Source organism: Cupressus sempervirens, chromosome 2 (assembly GCF_028749045.1).
Source record: "Cupressus sempervirens isolate cs-2001-9-10 chromosome 2, ASM2874904v1, whole genome shotgun sequence".
NCBI classification, from domain to species: domain Eukaryota; kingdom Viridiplantae; phylum Streptophyta; class Pinopsida; order Cupressales; family Cupressaceae; genus Cupressus; species Cupressus sempervirens.
This window is the reverse complement of record NC_143119.1, coordinates 141,206,090-141,217,900: the sequence shown is the minus strand read 5'-3', so window position 1 is coordinate 141,217,900 and position 11,811 is coordinate 141,206,090.

The window sequence follows — 11,811 nt, the reverse complement described above, 5'->3', positions numbered from 1 at the left end:
AAGTTCATACTAGGCAAATTCTGAATTTTTGAGACTACAAAAGTCTAATTTTTATTTGTTTTTCAACAATTCTAGAAGAATAACACAACAACATCCAAACTAGAATTCCATCCACTCATGAACAAACAATTCTAAAATGATTTCAAACTCCTTAAAACTACTCAAGAGATCAATTTTGGAAACCATAACAAGCAATTTGAGCATAAATTATGCAATTTGGTGATACAGAAACTTTATTAACTCCAATTTTTGCACCCAGATTGCTTTTCTTAAAACCCCAATGGATGGAATTAGTTGTAATATAGGTAGTATGGCCAACTGAGATTAAATATCAATCTTCAATTATATCTGAGGTGCCTGATCTGCAAATTTCTTAAGCAAGTTTGCCTCTGCAACTGGCATCCTCTTTAGAATCTCACAGTATGACCTGCCTAGCCTTATTTTTCTGTTGTATTATCTAACCCTACAAAGAGCTACAATTTATGCTTCTTCCTAATGAATTTGATCTGTCTTGACTCTCAACAAAATTCTAACACCAACCACTCAAAGAATTAGATAAATCGCTGCAACTTTAGTGAATAGCAAGCTGGGGTATGATTATTTGCTTCACTTTACAAATCATGAACCACTACAGGAAACAATGACCTTTTGTTCTTCTCTGACCTGAATCACATAAATTGCTATTATAGAAATATTTTTTTTGGAGTAATGATAATATCCTCTTAATACTTATAAAGTTATTTTAGTTATGCGTGTACATGTTTTTTTATTAATATAGTATCCAATTGTATCCATATTGGGGGTCCTAAAAAATGGCTGTATTTGAGTCCAATACTATATCTGTATTTGTGTTCATATTTATGTACACATGACATTGTTAAAACCTTATTAGACACAATATAATTTGGTATGATATTTGAATCATCTTGGTTAAAAAGATGTTAAATTATTCGTCATTTTAATTGGGTTTTTGTAATAGGCCAGACGGGGTACCCAACATCAGAGTCCTGAGAGAACAAGGAAGCATTTTAAGAAGCTTGTCTAAGATATTAATCTCATGCAACATATTTCTATATTTCTCTGGTAGTACCATAAATTTAGACTCCGCATTCTCCTTTCGTAGTTTTCTATTGAGATCTCTTGTCAGGTTATTCCTCATTTCTTCATACATTTTATTGAAACTCACTCCCGCTCTTGTGAATGCATGCTCAGTTTGGATTATACAATCTCTTGCTTCCTCCATAGTTATATGTCTGGCATCTGTAACATAGGAAAACAATATGGTACCATTGAGAGTGAGGTATTTATATTTGACATTTTGCTTGGGTTATAGAGACGATATGACGATTTGGCCAGTCCATTCTTTCCTCTTACTGTTGTTATGTATTTACGCCATCTAATCTATATTTATATATTTTCCTTATATAATGATCTTATTAGTACCCCTTGCAATTGCATTAAAATTTAAATTTGTATTTTATTCTTGTATCCTAATATAAATCAAAATGGTATCTTTATTTCCCTACACTTTCAAACTCACTCATTAATTTTTAATTCACTTTGGCTTTCATTAGACTACTATTTGAACTTTGTTATAATGTCCATATATTATAAATTTTGAAATTACTAAATTGTGCATGCACATAAGCTTGTTCCTGAGGTGTGGTTTTTAAAACTTTTGTAGGGGCTAGCAACATATTGAATGCCCTTTTGTTTCCTCTTTTTATTCTCATTCTTAGGTTAGGTGTTATTGGAGCTACTCTTGCCACTGTTATCTCTCAGTAAGTGAACACTTATGGTCATCAAATGTGATGATCTATATTTTTTTTTTTTTTTTTCTTTCCTCCAACATGTGAGTTGTCCTTAGAGAGAAAGTTTTAAGAATGTCATATTTGATGGATCAGATTGATATTAAGGTTATGAAAGTATCTTATTGGCAATCTTGTAATATAAATCTATTGCCATTAGTAGTACTTGTTCCTACATTAGTTAACCACCAAGTAATGTTGTTACTCCTATAAACATTCTTGTAGGTTCTCAAGTATGGGTGCAAGATTCTAAAGTGGCCTAGATTGATGGAGAAGTCATGGAGATTAAAGGTGAGTAGGTTAAAGTTCAGACAGTTGATGGAAAGTTGGTAAGTAAATAGTTTTATTTTGAATGACAATCTCTTTAGATTTCTTTTTTAATTTATTGTGATTGCTTACAATTGGTTTAACAAAATCCTACCAATGGCAATAGGTTTGTAGGAAAACCAATAGCTTATGTCTAGGTATATTATTTCTAGCATTTCTTTGTGGATTATTTATGCTTTCTTTTTGGTCAATGATTAAAAAGATTCTTTTTCAGAGAAGCTATGTTGCACATATTTCTTTTTTAGGACTGCTTTCATTTCCTCCTAGCAATATAATCATGCTTTATGCATACTAACCTTGTTCTCCACATTTATGGCGACCACACGAGACATCAACACAACTCTTTTGGCATCAATAAATCCACTTTCTATAAGGCTTTGTTTGATATCTTGAAACTCAACTAAGCCAAGAAATTTGCTCTAGTTGTATGCTTACTCCTTTGACCAAATATCCTACACTCCCTTCACTCCCAACACTACTTTTTCCAGAGTTGCTAGGTAGTAGCCATCAAAAGTTTCTTTAAGGCAATGACTGAGATTGAGCGGAGAGAAATGGGTATAGTGTAGTTTCTTAAGGCATGACTGAGATTGAGCAAAGAGAAATGAGATCAGCATCCTTAGAAGCAAGCACCCTCAGTGTAGTTGATTTTGCAAAGCAAGGACTGGTTAGAGTTACCTCATCATCACCTGGTATGTACAGATGATCTACATGGAATTGTGAAAATTTAATTCATACATATAAAAGAAAATCTAAATGATTTCATACAATGTACATTTATGTCCAACTAGTTCTTTGGATTTTAGATCTCTCAACTATGGGCAATCTTAGATAGCACCGAAGATTTCTTACAAGAATTTGCATTGAATTAGCTTTTACCAGTTGCCAAAAGTGACTTGAAAATATTACTATTCAAATGCACACCCTAATTGAATTTTTTTGTTGAATCGGCTTCATGGTTCTTATTGCAAAGAGTGAATGTAATATAATGTGGAAATCATAGCTAGGCTAAATGAGCATGTTGATTGACTGTTGGTCCACAGTTTGAAGGATGAAGATTAAAAGATGGGTATACATTGATGATTTAATTATTATCCTATCAAGGTTTTAGATGTGTTAATTTTTGGTTTTTAGTCGATGTTGTCTTACCTGATGATTAATGTACCAATTTCTTGTATGTTGTTGGCCTTAAAAATATTGTTATAGGGCTTGAACATGTATCATCACCATGATTGTGGCTATTGCCATGTCAATTGAAAAGGATTTTGGTGCACATTTCTAGGTGATGGAATGCAAATAATATTATGAACATGTCCACCATCACATTCTGCTCACAATGAACTAAATGTAACCATGCAAATTTGTTCCATACATATAAGAGCAAGTCTATTCAATTTCATACAATGCATAGTTATGTCCAGCTAGTTAATTGAATTTGATATCTCATAACTACAGCCAATTTAAGGTAGCACCAATCCTTTATGACAAGAATCTCTTTTGAATTAGCTTTAAAAAGTTGCCAAAAGTGGCTTCAAAATATTACTAATTGGAAGCATTTCCTGATTATTATTTTTCAAGTCATCTTCATGGTTCTCATTACAAAGAGTGAACCTACTATATTGTTGATAGAGAATCCAAGAGCATGAGTATTATCCAAGTGTGTGTTAGAAAAAGATCACTACAGGAGAATTATCTAAGTTTGTGTTAGAAAATGACTCTTCTATGCAATCATCATTCATATGTACAACCTTATATGCACAAAATTAATGGTTGAACTAGAAAAATGGACAAAAGGCTTGACATATCAAATAGTTTTGGTTGTGTAGAGTTAAACTAAAATTAGCCTCCTAGATATGGTGGAGCCTTTGGTGCTAGGTTGCCATTGTGGGCCTACCAAGAGTAGTGCAGTGGCATAGGATTGTTTATATATAGGTGCCAAACTCTAGGCCACAACCAGTTTATGACATTACTTATCAGGTTGAATAATGATGACATGAAATTAGTGTACTCATTCTATCATGGAACACAAAATTTTGTATAAGTTTGTCAAATACTAAGCCATTGTTTCATATGATAGACTAGAACATGTAACTTAGATACTATAGAAATTCAATCCAAGTCTTAATTAGTTGAGTTGACCTTGGAAATCATTATGATATATATACCATCTAACTAAATAATTGTTATTGTTTCTATGGTATTTTTAGCTTTGTATTCGATAATCACTTTGATGAGCAATTTTAACCAGTTGACATTCAGCTTATTGATGAATTAGGATTTATGAGTACTAAGTCCTTGGATCTTCTTGTAACAAACTTGTACAAAAAACAAAGACTAAGGAATTTCTTTAGTAAACACATATGTAAACCAATTAGAAAAACCAATTAGAAAATTCATCATTGGATTACAAGTATTGGCTTTGTAATAGACACCTCTATTTTTCTTTTTGAAAGTAACTTCTAGCAGAAAGTAAGATGCAATGTGGAATCCTTCACACTTCAATAGTTATGCTTTTGCTTACATTCTTGGATGCTTTCATTTCAAAGAGTACATGTACATGCTATACGTTTATGTTCTTCTTTGTTCCATGCTGTATCAATCATTTTTTTCTTATCCAAGCCATCTAATTTGCAACCTTATAAATCTCTAGAAAGATAAAGTTGGAGTAGGAGAATTTTTCTTCTCAAAGGTGTCCTCTGATTGTAAAGCAGGTGCTTTACAATTAGAGTAGACGCTTTACAATCAGAGGACACCTTTGAGAAGAAAAATTCTCCTGCTCCAACTTTATCTTTACAGAGATTTAAAAGGTTGCAAATTAAATGGCTTTGATAAGAAACAATTGCTTGATACAGCATTAAAAAAAAATTGACCAAGCATTAGTGGAAATTTTGACCAATTCTTGGTAGTTTTTTACCAAGTATTGGTTGAAATTTCCACCAATTATTAAAAAAAATTGACCAAACATTGGTGAAAATTTTGACCAATTCTTGATAGTTTTCTACCAAGATTTGGTCAAAATTTCCACCAATTATATTAAAAAATTGACCAAACATTGGTGGAAATTTTGACCAATTCTTGATAGTTTTCTATCAAGACTTGGTTGAAATTTCCACCCATTATAAAATAATTTTGACCAATTCTTGATAGTTTTCTACCAAGAATAGTTCAAAATTTCCACCAATTCTAAAAAAATTCAACTAAATATTGGTGGAAATTTTGACCAACAATGAGAAATTAGAGCTAGCAAAAATTTAAAAAAATTGACGAATGTATTGGTCAAAATTTTGACCAACGTGCAGGTTGGTCAAAATTTTGATGAGAAAAATTACCACAAACTGCTTTGTCAAAATTTTGACCAAAATTCATCAAAAATTGAGTTCAAATTTACTAGTGTACCATCATATATAGATCTTCCAACAATAGAACCTATTTATTTTCACTGAGGCTAGATAGAATCTTCTGGAGCCCAGAGGCCAAGATCTTGGTAAAGAGCTTATAAATAGTATTGCATAGAGAGATAGGGCTAAAGTTATTAAATGAATCTACACTCTCCTTTTTAGGGATAAGGGTTGTAAAAGTGTTATTAACTTCACATAGTAATTTACCTAAATTCCTAACTCCTTCCAGAGCTTTAGTACTATCGTCCCAATGAAGTCTCAACATTTTTGAAAGAAGAAGGTAGGGAATCCATTTGGCCCTCGTAGTTTATCCAGATGCATTTGTTTATGAGACAATTCAACTTCTAGCTTAGATATATTCTACAAAAGAAGTTGGTTTTGTTCCCTATAGACTAGTTCTAGGATGTTGCAAAGAACATCTTGTTCAGCAAGTAGATTAGAACTAACCCCACTATTGTAAATGTCATCAAAGTAAGAGACTGCCTCCAAGCTTATCTTCTTCGAAGAATTCTTTTTGCTTCCATCAATCCCTTTGATAGATGTATTTCTATTGATTGTCCTTCTCTATTTATAATTATTATGAAAAAACTTGGTGTTGTTATCTCGTGCCTCCATCCATACCTCTCTCAATTTTTGCATCTAGAAAATATTTTATTTGGCAATAATTTTTTCATACTGTTACATAAGATTCTTTCTTCTAGGAACTGAGTTTCATCCATTCCATGCTCAATAAATTCATTATTAAGGGATGCCAATCTTTCCTCCAAAGTTAGCTTATCCTCAAAGATGTTCTCTAAGAATTTTGAATTCCACTCCTTCAATTTGTGTTTGATTACTTTCATCTTGCTAATCACTTGGAATAGTTTGAAACCCAATACTATTATTTCTCACCCCCCATTTTATAATGATTTTAATACAATTTTCATCTTTTGTCCACATTTTATCAAATTTGAAAGGGCAATTTTTGGGGCATTTATCCTCCAAAATCTTCAACTTGATAGGATAGTGATCTATTCCTAATATTGGTTTTACTTCAGAGTGGAATGAAATAGGGACAGATTGCAAGTCCCCATAAATAAGGAACCTATCTAATCTTTTTGTGATATTGCTAAAACCTTTCCTTCTATTATTCAAAGTAAAGGTATTATTTGAACAAGCTATTTCCATCAAACCTAGCGTATTAACCCAATCAGAAAAATCCTTTGATGTCATAGAGAGAAAATTGATACCTCCACATTTCTTCGAGAGATCAAGAATAGCATTAAAATCCCCTCCAAAAATGGATAGACCTTCGTGTCTTACACTAGGACCCTCTTACAATTGCATCCATAACCTAGACTTGTCCCTATTTTTGAATGGACCATAGACATTGAAAATATTGTACCAAAAATCATATGCTATACCCTTTACTAACCTGCAAATCCAATTCCTATAAAATTCTGAGGAGATAGAGACATTCCTAGGATCCCATAACAGAGAAAGCCTGCCTGAAGCCCCTTCTGTTGGGGAGTCTTTTACTTCCCTCCAACCTAGAGAACTCTTAAATTTACCCATCTCTTTGCTATTTAGTTTAGTTTCTTGAAGAAGAATATTGTAAGCCTTAGTATTGGAGATGAAACAATTAAGGATTTTTTGCTTGTTAGGGTAAGTTAAACCTAACCCTTAGCTAGCCCATCCTTAGATCTCAACTCTTGCAAGGATTTCTAACCCCACTACTTCGACACTTTTACACAATCCAAAGATCCTTTGCTTGGGAGGGAAACTCCTAAATGTAAAGGGCTTGAGTTATCCTCATCTATCTCCTTATTGATTTCAAAATATATTATTTCCTTATCAACAGTAGGTTTGCTTCCAGAATTTCAAAAACTAGAATAGATTTATGTAACTTCACCTCCTTTGTCAGCTGACTGGATGGTCCCAACGGTGTTTCTGTAGCTAACGGAATGATTATTGTCGATGTTTTGTATTTTGTAGCCGATGGGTAAATAGTTTGTAGCGGACATAATGTTTGTGGCCGACGGACTCCTCCGAGAAGGTTCAGCGGATAGTATTTATATCCCATCTGGGATCATTGTAAATCATCTTCTATTATTCATCTGATGAAGCATAATATAATGTTTGGCATATGCGAATATAATTCTACTATTTCTGTTCCATTGTCTGTATGCGTTGATTTCTTTACCAGTACGATAAACATCCTCCTCATCGCAAATATCATCAAGAAATGGATTCATTAGGTCATCAAATACCATATTGTTTAGAGCCTCTATTAACATATTGACTTTTTCTTCCTTTCGTCTTGGGGTTTCACTTGGATTTTCCTCTATATGGGTCGAATATCTAGAAAAACCTCCTCTTCCTTTGTTTCCTAATCAGATTTGACTACTTCCTTGGAGGGAGAGACTCGAAGATTAGTTTTTGGTGGGGGGAACTCTTCCTCATCATTACCCAAGCTAATAATTACCAATTTGAGGCAAGAAGGGTATTCCTTGATCTTTCCCTCCTCCATTTCCTCCCCCTGGTGCATCAAAAAATCCCCACTATTATCATTACGGGAGATGTGAATGTTTGGGGTGTTCCCAGATGATCTTGATAGTAGACATCTTGAGGACTCATAAAGTTTCTAAAAATAGTTCTACTCTAAAAAGACCCTCAGCAATACTTGGATTGACATGAATAATTTTACCACTAACATTAATATCTAGGGTTATGAATTCAACTGCATTAACATCTACTCCAACTATAATAATTAGACTATAACAAGCAATATCATATTCTTCCAATCCTACATATTATCCTAATTTTTTGCCTATAATTTGGAGTGTATCTCTAACCATTAATTCAATCTGAAGGTTAGGAAGATGAATTACTTTCTCCACTTCAATTTTCACCAATATTTGGATCAAAGAAAGGGCTCCATTCTAGAAATTTGAAAGGGTAATCATTCAGAACAAGGGTTGTCCCCTAGGACCCCTAGGGATATATTATATTCATTCTAATGGATCGAAAGGGATCATAGGGTACCTATGACCCTCCCTGTACAAGAGATTATTTCCTAGATCTAAACTATCACAAGCCAAATATATAAGTTCATTTTCCATAATTGTTAGGTTAGTCTGCTTACCTAGGAGATTTTTAAGCCAACTTGCAATATAACACACCTCCATTCAAGGGCATGTCCATCGAGAAAAGAGTTCTCGATCTTGTCATCTTCTTTGAATATAAGTAATCTCATGTTTTAATAGGAAGATCACTTCTTGATCTAATTGCTCTACTTCCTTCAAGTGATTCATAGTTACTAGAGGTCCTTGAGTTGGGAAGTCCTTCCTTTTGTCTGATCCAAAAGATGGGATCATATGATAATCATTTTCTACCAAATCTATCTTCTAAAGGGGGTCAAAGGCATTAGATGGAATCCCTTGGCACCTTCTTTCATTATTTTTAGGAAACCTAGCCGTGGGTTTAATATTTTTTCCCTCCAGTGGGACATAACCTATCCTTCTTGGATCTACTGGATTAAATCTCTATCCATCCTTCATCAAGTTCCTTGGTCTCAAAAAGCAGATTCAATGATTGATAGAAGGGAACAACATACTTTGTTCACCAGAAGTGAACGCATTGTCTCTAGTATCTTGAAAAAATAAAGAAATGTTTTTCCAATTTCATAGGAGTAGAAGCAAAGCCCATTTCAAAATTTCAAAAATAATCTCCTAAATATTTAATCTATGTATTATTGTATTTTTTTAAAAATATTTGGCTTGGTTGACATAATTTTGAATAAGAAGCATCATCTAACAAAGACATATGTAACAGCTTTGTCTATGTTAACTTTGTATCAATTTTTCTTACATGCAAAACAAGTTTCATTTTCTTTGGAATGATTTTATTTGAGCCAAGTCATCCATTTACTAAGGCCTTAAATTATATTGTTGTATTGGGTATGATTGTCTTCATTTTTAATGAATATTTAATAATTTTTAGTGATAATATATTTTTGTTGACCTTTGAGAATTAAATTCATTCTAAATTTGTTTTCAATCTATTGCCATGCACTATTAAAAACATATCTTGTATCACATGATATTGATTTATATATTGATTTTTACATTAAATAAGTTAAATAGAATTAAACTGTACTTTTAAATTGTATAAACGTGTACTATGCTTAACATTTAATTATTAAATGGGATGTATCTTTGTGACATTGTTAATTAAATACACAAAATCAAAATATATAATAAAAAATATGTTTTCTTTAAAAAGTTATTTGATTTAAACTTTTATTCATTAACATAATTTAAAATAAAACCTAAGAAGCCATCTTAGTGCTTGGGGGCTTTGTGACAACATTATACAGTGGTCAAAAGGAGTGTCCTAGGTTGCTACTGTTGTTCTCCAATGTCAAGAAGTTGTTGTTGTCCCTTCTTCTATTTTGTTGATGTGATTGACCTTAAGGATGTTTATGCGGCTCCCCCTCGATTGGTTCTATCAATGGAACTTCTAATATTACTACTCCTACTGATAAGATTCTAATTGATATTGTTGGCTCAACCCAACACGCTGTTATGACTAGAAGTGGTTGCATTGTTTCTTCCATGGATAAGATTAAATTAGTTGGTCCTACTTGTTTGGGCTTTGTGATAGGTGGTTTTTGTCATGTTGGAGTTGTTGTTGTTGTACCTACTAGATCTAACATTGATTTTGCTAGTGCTAATTGTTCTATTGATTCGATGGTCTAACACTCTATTGTAGCCAAGATTGAGGAGGGATGGATTGCAGTTAAAGGAAAACATTCAAAGACATTCCCCCCTCATTTTTTTCCTAATTCCCTCAAGGAGGGGGATTTGGAGAAATCTTAGAATTGTCTTGTAGGGAGGTCTGATTATTAAGTTTTTATGTTTTCCTAGACAACAAGTTTGTTTTGTGGTGTTTGCAAGTTGGTTTGCATCTCTTTACTATCTATGTCATATTGTGTCTATGTCCCTTGTCTCTTTGTAGAGTGTAATGATTATCTTTTGGGTGTGTTCACAAGTTTTGTATTTGAATTTCAAAACCCCTTCAAAACATGTTTTCTTAATCAAAAACATAGTTTAAAACCATATTATAACTTCTTCTTTTTTAAAATACAAACTTTGAAAATTAAAATTGAAAGTTATTAGATTTAAGCTTATATCTTAAAATCATATTATAACTTAATTATTTTTTAAAATATAATTGGAAGTTATTTTATTTAAATTTTTATTCATTAAAACATATTTTAAAACCATATATAACTTAATTATTTTTTAACATATTTTAAAATTATATTATAACTTTATTTTTTTTTAAATATATACTTTGAAAATTAAAATTGAGAATTATATTTGATTTAAACTTTTATTCATTAACATATTTTAAAACCACATATAACTTAATTATATTTTAGAATACAAACTTGAAAAATAAAAAAATTGATTTAAACTTTTTATTCATTAACATATTTTTAAACCATATATAACTTAATTATCTTTTAAATACAAACTTGCAAAATAAAAAAAATTGTTTGATTATATAAAGAAATCCGTCTTTAATCTAATTTATATTATTGTTATTTAAAAAATTAAATTAAATTAATTAATTTTACCTCGTGACAAATAAAATTTCTTATAAGCTAATGTTAAATACAGAACTTGGAATGAGATTTTACTTAATATTATGGCATAGATTATGATTCAGTTAGCTTATTTTCCGTGGTTAGAAATGTGTATTTCCTCGCAATTGTACTTCCATTTACTTTCATTCATGCCAATATTTGCAAAGGCATACATGATCATTTTTTATATGGTTAAATTTGTAAACAAGAAATTATATGTTTATCAAAACTTTGTATTGTAAACATGGTATTTATTATTTTTATTATTGTGTATTGCAACTTCTTATTTTGATTCTATATTTCTTTCCTTTTTTCTAATCAAACTTTATGATCTTTCTTCATAAATAAGACAATAAAAGAGAAAATATTGTGTTGTTTTGAGGTGGTGTGTTTGCTATCTTTACGCTTACTTAATTGGATCATTTTTAAATATTATTAAATGTTGTAGATTTTTTATGTTAATAGTTTAGATGAGATTGAGCTTTCTAACGATTGAACAAATGTGTAGTACATTTTTAGAATGTTATTTTTCTTCTCTTTAGATCTGTTATTTAAAGATAAGTAAAAGGGATTCATGAATGGTTGATTTTTTTGAAAAGTGATCTCTTTAATTATACTATATATCATTTTAAATTGAAATATTATATTT